The sequence below is a fragment of the Capricornis sumatraensis genome, chromosome 19 (genome assembly GCF_032405125.1).
Source record: "Capricornis sumatraensis isolate serow.1 chromosome 19, serow.2, whole genome shotgun sequence".
Taxonomy (NCBI): Eukaryota; Metazoa; Chordata; class Mammalia; order Artiodactyla; family Bovidae; genus Capricornis; species Capricornis sumatraensis.
Window position 1 is genome coordinate 23954765 of NC_091087.1, and position 8858 is coordinate 23963622.

Consider the following 8858-nt stretch of genomic DNA (forward strand, 5'->3'; position numbering starts at 1 on the left):
CCAGGATGTGCGTGCTCAGTTGCTCAGTTGTGTCTACTTTTTGCCATCCCATGGACTGTAGTCCGCTAGGCTCCTCTGTCCATAGAATTTCCCAGACAAGAGTGCTGAAGTAAGTTGTCATTTCCTTCTCCAGAGAATCTTCCTGATCCAGAGATTGAACCCAGGTCTCCACAGCACCTCAAAAGAGGCAGTGATCCCCATCATATGGAAAAAAAATCAAGAAACATTTCTAAGCCTAGAAAATGCATGAAACATGGCAGGCAATACCTTGTCTAGCGCTTAAGAGAAGAAATATAGGTGCCAAGTTAAATAAATGGATTAGGGATAGTCTTTTCCGCAAATGATGCTAGAAAAATAAATGTCCACATAAAATAATTCCTGACCTCAGACTCACTCCTGACCCACAAAAAGTAATTTGAGATGGTATAGATATTTACCTGTAAAAATTAGAATAAAGGTTTTGGAAGAAAATATATAGAAATGCCTTCACAAATTTGGGTAAGGCAAACATTTCCTATACAGAACACAAAATCCATTCATCATAAAAGAATATGATTGATAGGACTCCATCAAAATGAAAAGGATATGTTTCATCAAAATGAAAAGCATCATGAAGATAAATTGGCAAGTCATAGACAAGAAGAAATTTGGCAATATGTAATATTGGATGAGGAAATGCTATCCAGAATATATATAGAAATTTGACAAATTAATAACAAAAATACAAACAATTTCACTTTTAAAATGGACAAAAGATTTAAACTGATAAATCACTAAAAAAAACATATGAATGGACAATAAGTTTATGAGAATACACTCAATCCTCAGGAAAGTGCTAAGTAAAACCAATTTTTTAAAAAATGAAAATATTTAGGAATATTTACCATAAAAAACCTTGATAATGTCAACTGTTGTAAAGGGAATTAAGTAACCAGAATGCTCATACACTGCTTGTAGAAATCACTTTCAAAATTTTTTTTTTTTTATTAAGCATTTGTTGTTGTTTAGTCACTAAGTCATGTCCAAGGAAGCCTAGACAGGCTGCTGCTGCTGCTACTGCTGCTAAGTCGCTTCAGTGGTGTCCAACTGTGCGAGCCCATCAGGCTCCCCCGTCCCTGGGATTCTCCAGGCAAGAACACTGGAGTGGGTTGCCATTTCCTTCTCCAATGCATGAAAGAAAAAGTGAAAGTGAAATCGCTCAGTCATGTCTGACTCTTAGTGACCCCATGGACTGCAGCCTACCAAGCTCCTCCGTCCATGGGATTTTCCAGGCTAGAGTACTGGAGTGGGGTGCCATAGATAGGCTATACCTCAACAATTCCAATCCTATGTATGTACCCAAAAGAAAGAACAAAAACAAGTATTCACACAAGACATACAAGAAAGTTGAAAGCAGTCCTGTTTACAATAGCCTTAATTTGAATATATAGCCTTAAATTGGAGAAGGAAATGGCAACCCACTCCAGTATTCTTGCCTGGAAAATCCCATGGACAGAGGAGCCTGGCAGGCTACAGTCCGTAGGGTTGCAAAACAGTCAGACACAACTTAGCGACTCAACAATAGCAACAACACAGTTGAGACACTATTTACATGCTGAATGAGAGAGTGGGGGCCCTTCCAAGACCACAGGTCCACACTCTGACCTGAACCTTACTCAATGGGCAAAAGAAAGGAACCTCAAGAAACACAGAACCACACTCGGCACCTTCTTAACAATGCTGTGTAAGTAACTAGATGTACGAAGATGAGGGTATGGTAAAAAATCAAGCAACTACCCGAAATTCTGAACGTCCTTTGGGTTCATTAGGGCCCTACCCCACCTCAAAGGCTTCCCCGGTGGCTCAGTCCTAAAGAGTCTGCCTCCAATGCGGGAGAGCCGGGTTTGATCCCTGGGTCGGGAAGATCCCCTGGAGAAGGAAATAGGAACCCACTCCAGTATTCTTGCCTGGAGAATCCCATGGACAGAGGAGCCTGGCGGACTGCAGTCCATGGGGTCATGGAGAGTTGGACACGAATGAGTGACTAACATGCTAAATTGAATATAGTCATTAAAATACATCCTAGCATGGGGTTTCCCAGGTGGCTCAGCGGTAAAGAATTCACTTGCAATGCAGAATCCCTGAGTCAGGAAGATCCCCTAGAGGAGGGCATGGTAACCCACTCGGTATTCTTGCCTGTGAAAATCCCATGGACAGAAGAGCCTTGTGGGCTACAGTCCATAGGGTTGCAAAAAGTTAGACATGACTGAAGTAACTGAGCATATACACCAACATCCTGGCATTTTACTACAATAGAATATTATTTAGCAACCAAATGAATAAACTACTCATACATACAACACTCTGGATAACTCTCAAAAATTATACATACACAAAAGAAATTCTCCAGGGGATCTTCCTGATCCAGGGATCAAACCCAGGTCTCCTGCATTGTAGGTGGTTTCTTTACCACATGAGCCACCAAAGAAGCTCAAACTATGCATATTCAAGAGAAATTAGACCTTAAAGAATATATGCCATCAGAAGGCAACTGCCTCTTTGGAGTTTGTGATGGAGATTGACTAGAAACAGCCATGAGGAAACCTTCTGGAAGGTGAAAACATTCTATAGCTTGATTTGGTAGCAGTTACAAGGTATGCAGTATGAACTCATCAAACTCAAGATCTTAACAAAAGATTTTTTGAAAATTATAACTCAATTTTAAAAAGTGGTCTTCCGACTCCATCATAAGATCCCTCCTTAAATCTTTCCAGTGGGACACAGTGTAGAATATAGGAGAATGAAGAGGGAGACAGATTTTAAGTTCTTCATCCTGAAGGGGTAGCATACTGGTAGGCCTTCCAGATAGAAAGTACAATATGCTCTGTGTTGAAAGTGAAAGCGTTAGTAGCTCAGTCATGTCCTACTCTTTGCAACCCCATGGACTGTAGCCCACTAGACTCCTCTGTCCATGGAATTCTCCAGGCAGATAACTGGAGCCATTCTCTTCTTCAGGGGATCTTCCCAACCCAGGGATTGAACCCAAGGCTCCTGCATTACAAGCAGATTCTTTACATCTGAGCCCCTTGGGAAGTCCCACAATATGCTCTAAACCTCACTCAATATTTCAAAATTTCAACCCATTGGATAAAGGAGCAAGCCATGCATTTTGCTTTTGTGAAATAACAGAAGTTTGGTGTCAAACTAATTCAGTGAAAAATTCAATGAAGAAAGCAGGTAAGGTTTCGGAAGGCTCAGATGTTTGAGTCCCAAGTCAGCAATGGTATGTGTGACTTCAGTCGTGTTCATGGACAGTTCTGGAGCTCAGTTTTTGAATGTGGTCATGTGTGTGCTTTGGTGGTAGTGGTGGGGATTGGAATATCAAGTGGTGGACAAGTATTTTGTGACAGTAAGATAATGAGAGAAGGGAATGCAAGGAAGAAAGTTTAATAGTAAAAGCCTAGAGAATCAGAAATGGATCTCTTTTAATTTGAAGATGCTCTGGGACACCGACTGGTCAAAGTACATTGCTAGCATGCTCTGTTATGAGCAATATGAAATTAAATTCCCCATGTGAGAACTCAATGTCTGGGGCTGAGATGCTGGAGGCTGAGCTGACAGGAGCGGTTTCCTGGGGAGGAAATCAAGGGGAAAAAAATAAACCCTCTCCAAAGACCATGAATAACACAAATAAATGGCTGAAAATTTAGAGTCAGGTTGATTGATTTTGAAAGACTCCTGTATATAAACTTAGCACACATATACTTTGTGTGAGAGATACACACACATACACATTCTAAATATATACTCTGCCATGGCTGATTCATGACAATGTATGGCAAAAACCACTACAATATTGTAAAGTAGTTAGCCTCCAATTAAAATTAATTAATAATTTAAAAATAAATATCTACTCCATGTTTCTAATCTTGTGTTAAGAATGCTTGAAAATTGGGGCCTTAAGAAGATCAATTTCGTATACTAGATTTCCATACATGTACTTGGCACAAAGGGTACAGTAGGGCAAACACAGGAATAGCTTCCTAAAAGTCACGCAGAGGGGTCATGTTTTAAAATATTTATCATCGAGGAACTTCCATGATGGTCCAGTGATAAAGACTCCATGCTTCCATTGCAGGGGGCCTGGGTTCAATCCCTGCTGGAAACCAAGATCTGCCATGCCTCGAGATACAGCCAAATAATAATCATAAATGGTAGTGTGTGATCACATCTCATGAAAAATGTTAACCATTGAGATTTGAATTTTATACCTATTAATAGTAGCTTCCTGGGTCCTTATGAATCATGACTGATAGGTATATATTAAGTGATAACTTTTGCTACTTTCCCCTTGTATAACTTGTGCTAAAAGTCTATGAATCTATGAATTCTAGGTAGTTTGCTTTAGAAGTATTCTTTCCTAGGAACTCGAATGTATTATTTTGGTTATATTGGTAGTGCCTTCAACCAAAAGTATTGAACTGTTCTCCTTTATTCATTAAAGAAAGTTGTTTTTCAAGGCTGTTTCATGGTTCACAAGCAACTAAGCATCACAGGCTCATGGGGACTTCCCATACCACAAGTATTCATGATTTGTTTCTGCATATCTAATGAGCTAGCATGCTCAGATGTTGCTAATTAGTTACTGTCAGTCTCTCAGTTGTCTCTGACTCTCTGTGACCCCATAGACTGTAGCCCACCAGGCTCCTCTCTCCAGGGAAGTGCAATACAAACATTTATATGCATGATGCTTCACAAAGACCTGATAGTTCTGCATGTAATTACAACTTCCCAATAATTTGTCAAATGGCAAGGCGCGTATCATTACTCCCTTCAGTTAAGGAAACTGAAGCTCAGAGGTTTGGTAATTTGATCAGTGAAACCCAGGTTCTAATAATAGGCATGAGAGAAATGTGTCCTTGACCTTCTGTTATAGATGGTAGTGATTAGTGGTTTAATCACTAAATCGTGCTAGACTCTTTTGTGACCCCATGGACTCTTTTGCGATCACCAGGCTCCTCTGTCCAAGGGATTTCCCAGGTAAGAATACTGGAGTGGGTTGCCATTTCCTTCTCCAGGGGACCTTCTCAGCCCATGGATGGAGCCCTTATCATCTGTTTGGCAGGAGGGTTCTTTACCACTGAGCCACCGAGGAAGCCTTCTGTCTTACATAGTAAAGGACTTTTCACAGCCCCCAATGATCTCTCTGACTTCCATCCTATTTCTGGAACCTTATATACTTTTTGCTGTAAAAGCCACAGAGCTTATCTTTCACATGAAGAGCACCGGTGACTCATGCCCTTGATTTCAAGCTGCTAACCTTTAGCAGGCTAGGGAAAGAGACTTCAGAACTTAAGACAAAGAGACCTGGAGAAAGAAAAACAGATGCAGCAAAAGTAAGCTTAGTTATCCCTAGCTAATGCTCTTTGAAAAGGTATCAGCCAAAAGGGTTTCTGGGGTGGAGGGAGGAGAAACCATCACTCAGAGGAGATAATAATCTTAATTGAAATCAGAAAACCTTCAAATTTCTTTGTGTATAAATGTATGTTCTGTAATACTGAACGTTTATAATCCTTTGGGATTTTTAAAGTTCTGGACAGCATTTTATCCTTTTTCCCCTTTTTCAATGGAAGGGGGTAGGGTGAAGGAGGTTGTGGGAATCTGTATTCCTGAACCTTTCTTTGCCTCTTGACAGTTCTCTTCATGGTACATTGCTGAGTTCACTGGAACTTAGGATCTTGGAGGAAAGCAGTGACATTATTTTAGGTGAGGAAACAAGCATGGTTTCAGGTATCCAAAAATTCCTTTGGAGAGTAGAAATGAATTTAAAATTCTTCAAGTCAACACAGATATTTAAAGATAGAGATGCGGAGGAGGAGAAGCGAAGAGGTGGGTCTCCTATGAATTAGCTCACAACATCCTTTGGAGGAACAATGATAAAATGCAAATATAATGGTGGCATCCTGAAACAAAGCCAGTCTAGAGAGGCTTCTACTGTCTTCTGCTGTGAAGCATCTGATGGAAAGGAGATACCTCAGAGCAACATGAAGTTAGGGAAAGTTATAGATATGATTCTCCAACCACAGACATCGAAGAACACAGCCTGGGTGAGACGCTTTCCGATATTTTCCCTGATGGCTCAGTTCTTTAAAATGATGATCATCATTCTTAACTCCTCCCTAAGAGAGTGAGAGGATGTGTGATCTTCATGGCTTCAAAGGAAAATACTCAGACTTCTGGTTTCAGTGATGTGATGTTGATGTCATCACCACCATCCTTCATAAGAAAATGCTGGGAAACTGAAAACCAGTGACTTTCTTAGACTCATTGGAAAAATGAATTGTAGGGCAAATCTCTCACCTGAAATCTGAGGAGAGAGTGAATTCAGAGAGTCACAGCCCAGAACTTCCATAGAGTAGAAACAGACGGAGTCATAAATTGGTAGAAAAACTTAATCATTTTGATGAAGGAAGGTGGATGTGGCCTCACTTGAAGGTGAGAACCCCTTGGCTTGCTGTCTTAAGGGTTCCACAAATTTGTGTGACTTATCTCCAAGAAGGGCTTCCCTGGTGGCTCAGACGGTAAAGCGTCTGCCTGCAGTGTGGGAGACCCGGGTTCGATCCCTGGGTTGGGAAGATCCCCTGGAGAAGGAAATGGCAACCCACTCCAGTACTCTTGCCTGGAAAATTCTGTGGACTGAGTAGCCTGGTAGGCTACAGTCCATGGGGTCACAAAGAGTCGGACACGACTGAGCAACTTCACTTTATCTCCAAGAAATCTACAGGAATCATCATATAGTGAAGGTCTAAAGAGAGTCCCTCCTCACATCAGCAAGAGGAGAGAGAGAGTGATCCTTGTGCTCTGTGCCCTGAGCCTCAAGGCTTAGGATTTGGGGGAAAAATGTTTTAACAGAGTGAAAGTGAAAGTCGCTCAATAGTTCTGATCTTTTTTTGACTCCATGGACTATTTAGTCATGAAATTCTCCAGAATACTGGAACGGGTAGCCTCCCCCTTCTTCAGGGCATCTTCCCAACCCAGGAATCTTGCCTCAGAATCATGGGGAAGGCATTCCCCTCTCTCTTTCTCTCATCCCATGTAGCCTTCTTTTCTCACCAAATGGGAAGAAGTGGTCTAACAGTAGGAACACTTCGGATGGTCACAGTTCAGAGAAGCAAGCCCACTAGAAGACTGAGAATGAAGTGTTTGTAATCAGGATGCTTCTTTTTCTCTATGCCTGATCACCACAGTAACATGGCTCCCGCACCATACTTGTTTTGCAGACTATAGCTGAAACAGCTGCAAGACAGATTCTCTCTGAGGAGGGATATTCAAGGACGTCAAAGTCAAGACAGAAGACACGACCAGGAACACTAGAGTATGTGAAGCCTCTAGCACCTACAGCTGCAGAAGCATTAAACAAAGACTGGTCGTTAGTCAAATTAACATGAAGCTTTGCTTTCACATTCTCTTTATCTCAGTTTCTATTACTTAGCACGTCATGTCCAGCTTTCAACAAATAATTATAAAGCACAGTGAAAGGCAAGACAAAAGAAACATAGTCTGAACAGGTTGTCCATCAAAATCCCATCTCAGATACTGATAGAGATTGATACAGATGCTGGAATTATAACACAGCAAATTTTGCACAATTGTAATTAATACATCAAGGGATCTATTGGGAAAAATAGTACACCACCGAAAAGAACAGAGGAACAACCAAAAAAAAAAGGAAACAACCAAAAAAAAAAAAAGAAAGGCTGAGACTGAGGATAAGGCATTCAAGAATTCTCTGGACTATCTGGATGACAATTCTATAAATCTGGAACTGTGCTAAAATACAAAACTTATTTTAAAAAATAGATGATAGTTCTTTTTTTTGATCATCATTGTAATGTGATTTTAACAACTTGATGGAAAAGCAACATGTCTCAACACTGCTCATTTTCTACTTTTTGTGATCTCTTGATAGATGGAAATTGTCTCATTTTCAGTCTCTGGCAAAAACATCCCATTGCACAGTCTTAGTTTGCAGAGAAGAAAATGGTTATGGGCAACATCTTGAGAGACTTTTAGGGTAGGTTGATAGTTATATTTTAGAACGTGAGTAATAAGGGGAGACACTTAGAACCCCCAGTGATGATTTATTTGTATTTTCCCAAAGGACAAGGATATCCAGAAAATTAAATAACTTTCTCCCAGTAAAATGTCTATCACAACAAGGACCTTAACTCACTTTTTGCTGTTGTTGTTGATTTTGTTTACATTACTTTGAAATTGTTTAAAAGATGTTGATCCAGTGCCCCCATGACATCATATCATGTCATTAGGCATCCTGAATGAGATAATTCAGTGTCAGAATTGTATAGATAAACCAGTTCATCCTAGAGGACATCAGTCCTGGGTGTTCATTGGAAGGACTGATGTTGAAGCTGAAACTCCAATACTTTGGCCACCTGATGTGAAGAGCTGACTCATTGGAAGAGACCCTGATGCTGGGAAAGATTGAGAACAGGAGGAGAAGGGAACAACAGAGGATGAGATGGTTGGATGGCATCACCAACTCAATGGACATTAGTTTGGGTAAACTCTGGGAGTTGGTGATGGACAAGGAGGCCTGGAATGCTGCAGTCCATGGGGTCGCAAAGAGTCGGACACGACTGAGCGACTGAACTGAACTGAACTGAACTGAATCCATCCAATTCAATATGTGTTTACAGTGTGCTTGCCAAGACATGAGGTGGTCAGAGTCAATCTGAAAAGTGGAAAGTCCATGAATAAAAGTAGAACACGATGCCTAGTGTGGACAGAGCCCATATCATAACAACTAGGAGGAAAGAAGTAGGGTTCCTAAATGTCTCAGTTGGCTTAGTTGAGGTCCA